The 10,354-nt window shown below is 39.2% G+C and overlaps 1 non-coding gene across 1 annotated transcript; it reads left to right on the top strand.

Moving 5' to 3' along the window:
- The first annotated feature begins 9,528 nt into the window (after positions 1–9,528).
- LOC132537919 (small nucleolar RNA SNORA70) lies at positions 9,529–9,662 on the top strand. Its single transcript, XR_009549329.1, has one exon. It is a non-coding gene; the product is annotated as a small nucleolar RNA SNORA70 (small nucleolar RNA).
- The last annotated feature ends 692 nt before the right edge of the window (positions 9,663–10,354 follow it).

A 10,354-nucleotide genomic window follows, 5' to 3' on the forward strand; every position in this document is an offset into this window, starting at 1 on the left:
TTTAAAAATAAATAAATTTATTATTTTTTTGTCAAACATGGACTTCATCACTCAGAACTAACTTTTTTTTAGCAAAAGGCAGCAGAGATAAAGAGGGAGATGGAAAGATACCTCAGCACCAAAGCATTCCCCTATTTTGGGGACTGATCTCGAACCTGCATAAAACACATATCAAATCCTGCAATTCTTTTTTTTTTTTTCCCTCCAGTTTTATGGCTGGGGCTTGGTGCCTGCGCTAGGAATCCACTGTTCCTGGAAGCCATTCCCCTCCACTCCTATTTTGTTGCCATTGTTGTTGTTGAATAGGACAGAGAGAAATCAGGAGAGGAGGGGGCGACAGAGAGGGAGAGAGAAAGATCTGCAGATCTGCTACAAAGCTTGTGAGGCTACCACCCTGCAGGTGGGGAGCCAGAGGCTTGAACTGGGATCTTTATGCCGATCCTTGCACTTGGTGCTATGTGCACTTAACCTGTTCTGTTTGCCCCAAGTGGTTTTTTTTTTTTTTTTTTTTTTTTTTTGCCTCCAAGGTTATTGCTGGGGTTAGATGCTGGGGTTAGATGCCTGCACCATGAATCCAATACTCCCAGAGACACCCCCCTCCTTTTTGTTGTCCTTTTGTTTTTTATCGTTGTTGTGGTTATTATTGTTGTTGTTATTGATGTCATCATTGTTGGATAGGACAGTGAGAACTAGAGAGAGGAAGGGAAGACAGAGATGAGGAGAGAAAGACACCTGCAGACCTGCTTCACCGCTTGTGAAGCAACCCACAGGTGGGGAGCCAGGGACTCAACCAAGATCCTATGCAGGTCCTTTCGCTTGCGCCATGTGCACTTAACCCTCTGAACTACCAGCTGACCCCCATCCAGCAACTCTTAGGTGAGCTATCTCACCAGCTCTAAATGAATATTTATTTTATTTTATTTTATTTTATTTTATTTTATTTTATTTTTGATAGAGACGGAGGGAGAGGCGAGAGAAAGAGAAAGAGACTTGCGGCACTGGTTACTGTAAAGCTTCCCACTGCAGGTGGGGACTAGAAACTTCCCAGATTCTTGCACACTGTAACATCTGCATGCTACTAGGTACATCAAAGCCCAGTCCCCCCAAAAAATTCTTATAGGGATATCCATTATCTTTTCTTCTGGAAACACTTCTCAATGGACATCATAAATAAAAATCCTCAACAGGGAGTCAGGCGGTAGTGCAGCGCGTTAAGCACAGGTGCCACAAAGAGCAAGGACCCCCGTTAGTATCCTAGTTCCAGCCCCCAGCTCCCCACCTGCATGGGAGTCACTTCACAAGTGGTGAAGCAGGTCTGCAGGTGTCTACCTTTCTCTCCCCGCTCTGTCTTCCCCTCTTCTCTCCATTTTTCTCTGTCTTATCCAACAACGACGATATCAATAACAACAATAAAACAAGGACAACAAAAGGGAAAATAAATAAATGTTTTTTAAAAATCTTTTAAAAATACTCAATAAGCATATTATGAGTATTCAGGGCAAAGAAGATTTTATTCTGGTATCACTGTGCAATTACACTTTGACTTCTCATTCTATAAATAAACATATGTATAATCTATAATATTCTCAGATTGCTTTCTGTATTTTTAAAGGATACGAAACCAAAATGATTTTGTTTCTTTTCTGGAATGGAGCCTGAGAAATCATTATCTGAAGTGATTCTACGATAGCAGCATCTTTTGATATATATCTTCTCTGCACACCTTAGGAAAACATTTCTGTATTTCTCACTAGCGACTCCTCTGAAAACCCAGAAAATCTGTTTATAGAATTATTTGTTTGTCATTTTCAGCATTTAAGAAATACAAAGTTTCTCTGAAGCAACTTTATTACTATCCAACAAAGTGTCACCATACAATAAATAAGAATAAAAGCAAATTATCATTTGAGTTATTTTACTTATTTTGTTTTAAATAACTTTCCTCATGGAAACTGAATCTCTACACCTGTGATTAATTAATCCAAATAGGCACATGCATCCTTTTAAATGTTAAGACCCTGATTATAATTACCTGCCACTATTTATTAAGCACCTACAGCTCAATTAACATGTGGAATTAAGGTCAATTTAAATGTAAGTGAAAATAATGTTCTGCCTTCTGGCAGACTAGTCTCTGAGAGAACAGAACAAAACAATACAAGACCAAGTTAAATGTCCAGTTCTGGCATAGCAGTAGTACACGGAATTTACATGAAAGATGTACAAGGTTCTATCTTCTGTACCACCAATGACCAGAGCTAAGTGGTTCTGTGGTAAATAAATAAATAAATACTAATAATGACAAAAACTTTCATAAAATTATGTTTAATTTGACTGTCCAGTAGTCATCATTATTAATCCTTTTTTGCCTTTTTGGATAAGTTCTTTTTATTTTATTGGGGTGTGAGTTATAGTAAAATATAATAATTGATATATTTGTTATATTTCTCAGTTTTCTGTATAACACTCTAATCCCTCACCTAGGTCCTCCTCCACCATCATCATGTTCCTCTGGAGAGAAGGGATTCAGGTCCTGAAATACCTTTAATAAATCACCTCTGTATTTATTCAAAATGACAGTCATAAAAATATGAAATCAGGGGTCAGGTGGTAGCACAGTGGGTTAAGCACACATGGCTTGATGCACAAGGACCAGCATACCAGCATAAGGATCCCAGCTCAAGCCCCTGGTTCCCCACCCGCAGGGGGATGACTTCACAAGCAGTGAAGCAGGTCTGCAGGTATATATCTTTCTCTCCCTCTTTCTGTCTTCCCATCCTCTCTCCATTTCTCTCTATCCTATCCAACAACAATGACATCAATAACAACAATGATAATAACAGCCACAACAACAATAAAAAAAAAAGGGCAACAAAAAGGGGAAAAAATAGTCTCTGGGAGCAGTGGATTCTTGGTGCAGGCACTGAGCCCCAGCAATAACCCTGGAAGCAAAAAAAAAAAAATCATTTGAAAACATGAAGGATATACTAAATTAAATTTTCATATTAAATTATTTTTTTTAACTTTGCGAAAAGTCATAGACCAATTTAAAAAAAAAAAGAGGGAGAGACACTACAGCACAGACTATTGCCAAGTTTCTTACAATGTCTAGCAACCCCATATGGTTGCTCTGACCTAGGTCACCTGCATAGCAATGCAGACACCTTCATAGCTGAGTTATCTCACTGGCACCTCCTGGACTTTCATTAAAAAAAAAAAAAATTATTACCTTTATTTATTTATTGGATAGACACAGCCAGAAATTGAGAATGAAGGGGTGATATAGGTGGAGAGAGAGACAGAGAGACACCTGCAGCACTTTTTCACCACTCATGAAGTTTTCCTCCCGTATAGATGGGGACGGGAGCTTGAACCTGGGTCCTTTGGCACTGTAACATCTGAGTTTAACTAGGTGTTCCACCACCTGGCCCGACCTACTGGACTTTCTTTCTTTCTTTTTTTTAACTGCACTTTCTATAGTCTAAACATTTCTTTCTTTTCTTCTGCCAGATTTACTTATTGTTAATCTTGAGCTCTCACTATAATTATCTTACTCTAATGTATTTAGATATAGTACTAGAGTAACTTGTATACCATATATGCTCTAATGTGTACTTTTCTTCTTGCCTTAATAGAATATTCTTTTGTTTTGTTTTTGCAAAGGCTTTCCATGTATTTATTTATACATACCTCAAATTTCTACTAAAATAAAAAATGCATGATTTTGGTAGAGCTATAGCTCAGCTAGTAGAAGACAAGATTTTCTTACCTATGACTTCCAGTCTGAACCATGTCTTGCACTTACTAAGATGGTGTGTCCTCTCTCTCTCTCTCTCTCTCTGTCTCTCCCTTTCCATCTATCTACCTCATGTGAAAATCTCCTATCTGTACATTGCTTGGAGGTAAGAATCAAACCTTAATCATCTTTGTATCTGTAGTATTAAACATATATTTTGCAAACAGTTAAAAAATTCTGTTGGCAGATAAAAAACTTGGAAAGTTCTGGGAGAGCACTCACCTGGTAGACAGCATACTTTACCATGCTAGAAGACCTGAGTTAGAAACTCCAGCAGGGAGTCAGGAGGTAGTGCAGAGGGTTAAGCCCACATGGTGTGAAGCACAAGGACCAGCATAAGGATCCTGGTTCAAGCCCCCAGCTCCCCACCTGCAGGGGAGTTACTTCACAGGCATCTATCTTTCTCTCCCTCTCTCTGTCTTCCCCTCCTCTTTCCATTTCTCTCTGTCAGATCCAACAATGATGACACAATAACAAAAACAAGGGCAAAAAAAGGAATAAATAAATACAAAAAAATTATATATATATAAAAAGAAACTCCAGCAAAGGAATATCAAGAGTTCTCTTGGATAGTGAGCTGCTTTGCCACATGTCCAAATCAAGTTCTAGCACATCCTCACTGCACTGAAGGAAGCTTTGGGTCTGTGGTCTCTAATATATATATATATTATATAAAAAAGAAAGAAAAAACCTGCCACCACAAGAGAAATTTTTTTATCTTTATTTTTTGGATAGGGATAGTCAGAAATCAAGAGGGAAGGGGTTCATAGAAAGGGAAAGAGACAGAGAGACACAGGCAGCACAGTTTCACCGCTCACAAAGCTTTCTTTCTGCTTGTGAGGACTGGGGACTCGACCCTGTGTCCTTGTACATAGTTAACATGTGCACTCAACCTGGAGTGCTACCACCTGACCCCCCATATAAGAACTTAATGAACAACATCAAGGGGAATTTCAATAATGCCCTTAACCTTAGTTTAAAAAATGTTGACAATTATGGGGATTAATTAAGCACACATAGTACCAAGCACAAGGACCTGTGCAAGGGTCCTGCTTCAATCCCCCAGTTCCCCACCAGCAGGTAGTTGCTTCACAAGTGATGAAGAAAGTCTGCAGATATCTTTACTTATCTCCCCCTATCTATCTGCCCCTCTCCTCTCAATTTCTCTCTGTCATATCCCAATAAAATGAAAAAAGAACAATGGACACCAGGAGACCCATAAATAGCTCTGGAGGCAAAATAAATGTTGATGATTATAGTCACATATTATGCTTCTAAATATGAGCAAACAGTTGTATCATTTCACCAAAATGGAGGAGTGGGATTTCTGATATGAAGCATGTTAACAAAAGAAAAATGAACTTTCATAACCAAAAACCCACACATTTCAATATTAAATACATGGTCAAGTTATTCAAAAGTAAAGTTGTATTTTTTTAGTTATTTTTTTTTAGTAAACCAAGTATTGAAAGCATTCACATATTTATTTCAATTCAGAAAATTCATGCATGTCAATTTTCCTCTTATTTAATGGCAATGACAAATGGATTAGTCCAGAATTATAATTCAAAATAAGGTCAATTCAATAAACTTTATTTCACAAGAATAATATAGAAAGAAGGATTAAGTATCTTATTTGATATAAACTTCTGAAACTGAATTAAATTTCACTTGCAAATTGAATATTATGTTGTTAATTAGAAATTTTCCCTATTAGTTCTCTTCCACCTATTTGTTAGATGACCATGGTCCAATATTTGCTTTGCAGTTTTTTTTTTTTTCATATAAAAAAGTAGACATTAACAAAACCATAGCATAGGAGGGGTAGAACTCTACACAATTCCCACCACCCCATCTCCATAACCTTTCTTGCTTGAGTGTCTCTCTGACCCAGTGGTTCTTAAGCAGTATGCTGTTTAGTTTCCAAATTCTGTATTTTTTAGTTATTTTCTGTTTGTTGTTCTATGTTAGCTTTACTCCACTATGGTCTGAGAAGATACTTGGGATGATTTCAATGCTCTTGAATTTGTTGATGCTGTCTTTATGGCTTAACATGTGGTCTATCCTTGAGTATGTGTTTTGTGGGTTTGAAAAGAACATGTATTCAAGTTTTTTGGGGTGAAGAACTCTGAAAATGTCCAGGAGATCTAGTCTGTCCATCTCTTCATTTAATTCTCTTGTTTCTTTGTTGATTCTCTGCTTTGTTGATCTGTCTATGTGTGATAGTGAGGTGTCTCCCACTGTTATTGTATTACTATTGATGTATTTTTGTAGTTCTTTTAGTAGGTGTTTGATGTATTTAGATGGTCCCTCATTGGGTGCATAGAAGTTAATAAATGTTAAGCCTTCTTGGCTGATTTATCCTCTAATTATTATGTAATGGCTTTGCCTATCTTTTATCACTTTATTTAATTTAAAATCTATTGTGTTGGAGATGAGCATGGCTGTCCCTGCCTTTTTTTGTGGTCCATTAGTCTGTCTGATAGTTTTCCCTCCTTTCACTTTAAATCTGTGTTTATCTTTTTGGGTCAGATGGGATTCTTGCAAGCAACATATGGCTGAGTTATGTTTTCTGATCCATCCTCACAGTCTGTGCCTTTTGATGGGTGAGTTTAAACCATTTACATCTATTGATATTATGGATTTAATGTATTGTAATTCCATTATTCAATAATATTTATTTGCTCTGATATATTGCAAGAATTATAGTGATGTTTTTATTTACCAGAGGTCTTTTAGAACCTCTTTCAGGGAAGGCTTGATGATGGTTGCCTCCTTTAACTGTTGTCTGTCTGAGAAGTCTTTGATCCCTCCATCTAGTTTGAATGAAAGTCTAGCAGGATATATTATCCTTGATTAAAACCCTTTTTCATTCAGGGATTGATAAATATCTTGCCATTCTCTTCTGGCTTTCGGAGTTTGAGTGGGGAAGTCTGCTGATAGTATTATGGGTTTCCCCCTGTATATGACTTTTTGTTTTTCTCTTGCAACCTTTAAGATCCTTTATTTACCTAACTTCTTTTCATTGTAACTATGATGTGTATTGGTGTCAATCAGCCAAGAAGGCTTAACATTTATTAACTTCTATGCACCCAATGAGGGACCATCTAAATACATCAAACACCTACTGAAAAAATCCGCATCAGCAAAATAATGCAGAGGAAAAATCTGCGGAGGAAGAGATCCCTGGGACTCCTGGTTGAACTGGAGATCAGTGACCCTCCGCCTCAGTTCCGAAGCAATGACACTGCAGGTCAGATGAAGATATCTGAACTCCAAGAAATTGCTGGCTCTCTTGGACAAGCTGTAATTCTAGGAAAATCTAGTAGTATCTTTGGATTTAATATCTCTTCAATGTCTATTACTAATCCTATTCCCCCACCCAAGTGATTCTGGCTGGATTAAGGAGACTTCCCAACCTGTTGAAAGGTCTGCATTTCCTGTTCATCACGTGGCCCTTGTGTCCTCGCTCTCTGTGATCACCCAGCCAGTAGCAGCACAGCTAGGACAGCCATTTTCTCATCAGCCTTCAGTAAAGGCAGTAGATTCTGACGGTAATTGTGTATCAGTTGGTGTTACTTCATTGACTTTGAAAGCCATATTAAATGACCCCAGTAATAACCAAATCAGTGGTCTTGGTGGAAATACAACCATTACATTTAGCAGCTGTTGGGCCAACTACACTGACCTCACTTTTCTTAGAACAGGAAAAAACTTTAAGATTGAATTTATACTGGAAAGTGGTGTTCAGGCAGAATCCAGGCCCTTCAGTCTACCAGCACAAGCTGTCTCTGGTGGCGGCAGCAGCGGAAGTAGCAGCAGCAACAGCAGCAGTAGCAAAGCATCAACTCTGGGCACAGACGCTCAAATAATGACCATCGTAATTAGCTGTCTGATGGGAAAGGTGTTGCTCTTGGAAATATTTATGCTGTACTGCCCATTTTGAACATCACTTTAGGAAGCAACAGAAATTCTGTTGTGAAGGCTGAAAACAAATGCAAGAACTGCTTACTTAGCTATTTTTATTGCACAAAAATAAAAGTCAGTAGTATTTTCAAAAAAAGAAAAAAAAAAACCCTCAAGGTAGTCTTTCCCAGGCAGGGTGAGGCTCTGATTGGTCAGATATTTGTCATTCCAATTGAGCTAAAACCACTTAGAAGGAAAAAAAAAAAAAAAAAAAGAGCAGAGGGAATCAGAAAGGAAAAAGATTGGAATCACACCCCTGGTGAGCCAGGAATCTTGGTAAAGAAAAAAGCTCAGTGAGGATCCTGCTAGTAGCAGCTTTCCAGCACCCCAGGGTCTGGTTATAGGGTAGAGGAGAGTAGTGTGCTTCAGAAATAATCACAAAATTTCCTTTCTTTTTTCTCTGTTTTCTAACTCAAATTGAGCTATAGTCACCTCCTTGGTGTCACACCTAGGACCCCTTATTCACCGTTCTGCTGATGGCCAGATATCCTACCCTTTCCAGCAGTTGTTGTGGGAGCTCATGCCAGCAGCTGCCTCCAAGTCGTCATCTTGGCTCCACCCTCTGCTTTGCAGTTTTAAATACATTGAAGGAGAATGCCATCTAAGTAGCCACATAGATATGATGGGTCTATATCTCTAACAGATCCCTCTTTCCACCATCAAAGATCATCTTCATCAGGAACAACATCATAAACCCTCTTATGGGCTTCTACAGGACTTTGCCTTCAATATAGAACAACAATGGTAGAAACTGTGCCACTCTTTGAAGGGAGGCTGGGTCAACATATTCTGCCACTCGAGAAAGACTGGTCCTGAAATGAGTGCAGCCTAGAATGTTCCTAACTATGACTATGGAATGTGAGCTCAGACTGACAGGGATATAGAGGTTTCACTGGCTACTGTGCTGAGCGGGAGCAGACATGGGCCCAAAGTCAGATGGATGGGGTTTATAGTTAATGATATTTATATACTTTCCTCATATTTGGGAGCCACTCTCTTCTCTAATCCAGCTTTATAGTCCTATTCCCAACTCTGACACCATCTTCCCAGACAATACTTTTAGCCCACCTGCATGCTAGCTATCGGGCTCAGGAAAATTACTGAAGTCATGGCCCTTTGGCCTACACCTAAAATAGATTTTCTTGCCACTTACTACATGAAAGCCCTGAATCTATCTGCTATATTCTTACCTTCAGGTTCCTGATTATTAAATAATTTTTTCTGTCTTATTTCTTAATGCTTTTTATCCACCAAATTGCATGTGTTGCCATGATGCCAACTTGACTTCCCTGGGAAGATGACCCCACCAAATGTGTCCTGGAATTCCACCTTTTCAGAGCCCAATCCCATTAGTGAAAGACAGAAACAGGCTGGAGCACTCCTGATATCTTACAATCTTTTAAATCAATATTAAATAGCTAATAAAATAAAATAAAAAAGAAACAAACAAAAAATCAAGTCAATGAAGGAGTCAACAAAATCTTGTATGGGTTTTTACTAATGGTATACTGTAAAGAGGAAAAGGAGAGAGAAAGGAAGGAAGGAAGGAAGGAAGGAAAGAAGGAAGGAAAGGGGAGGGAAAAGAGAAGGGAGAGGGGAGAGAGAGAGAGAGAGAGAAAGTATGAAGAGGGAAGGAAAATAAGCTGGTACATGGTAGGCCTTTGAAAGCTTCATTACATCACAACTCTGAAAAGGTCTTACAGGTGTCTTATGATATCTGCTAAAAGCATAAAGAGAAGGAAAAAAGAAAGAAAGACAATAATTTTCTGCAGCCAATTAAGCTGACTGTGCTGCCCTCCCCGTGACACCAGGTTTGCAATGGTGGTAAACAGCAGCCTCCTGGGTAGTGTATACAGCCTGTTTCTTGTACAGGCTGCCCTAAGGGATTCTGGAGACAGCCCTTCCTTCTCTGTATTCATTTTATGCCTGACCCTCTTCTGTACCTAATCTTGGGCTCCAGACAGGGATGTGGGGGTACCTTTGGGAAGCCTTAGGGCACTGTGGCCAGGGTCCACATCTCCCAGGTCATCCTGTATAATCGCAATAAGCTGCAGAACAAGGAGCATGTGATCGAAGTCCTAGTCCGGGCCAAGTTCAGGTTCCCTGGATGCCAAAAGATCCACATCTCCAAGAATGGGGGCTTCACCAAGTTTACTGCAGATGAATCTGAAGACATAGTGGCTGAAAAGCACCTTATCCCAGACAGCTGTGGAGTCAAATATATACCCAGCCATGGTCCCCTGGACAAGTAGTGGGCCCTGCACTCCTAAGAGCCTCAGAAATGCCCCTTAATCAATTATTGTAAATCAAGATCCTTCTTCAAAAAAAAAAAAAAAGACAGGGGGTTGGGTGGTAGCACAACAGCTTAAGTGCACATGGTGCAAAGTGCAAGGACTGGCATCAGAATCTGGGCTCAAGCCCCCAGCTCCCCACCTGCAAAGGGGTTCGCTTCACAGGCAGTGAAGTAGTTCTGCAGGTGTCTTTCTATCTCCCTCTCTGTCTTCCCTTCCTCTCTCCATTTCTTTCTGTCCTATCCAACAACAACAACATCAATAACAACAATAACTACAACAATGATAAAAATCAGGACAA

The sequence above is a fragment of the Erinaceus europaeus genome, chromosome 3 (genome assembly GCF_950295315.1).
Source record: "Erinaceus europaeus chromosome 3, mEriEur2.1, whole genome shotgun sequence".
NCBI lineage: Eukaryota > Metazoa > Chordata > Mammalia > Eulipotyphla > Erinaceidae > Erinaceus > Erinaceus europaeus.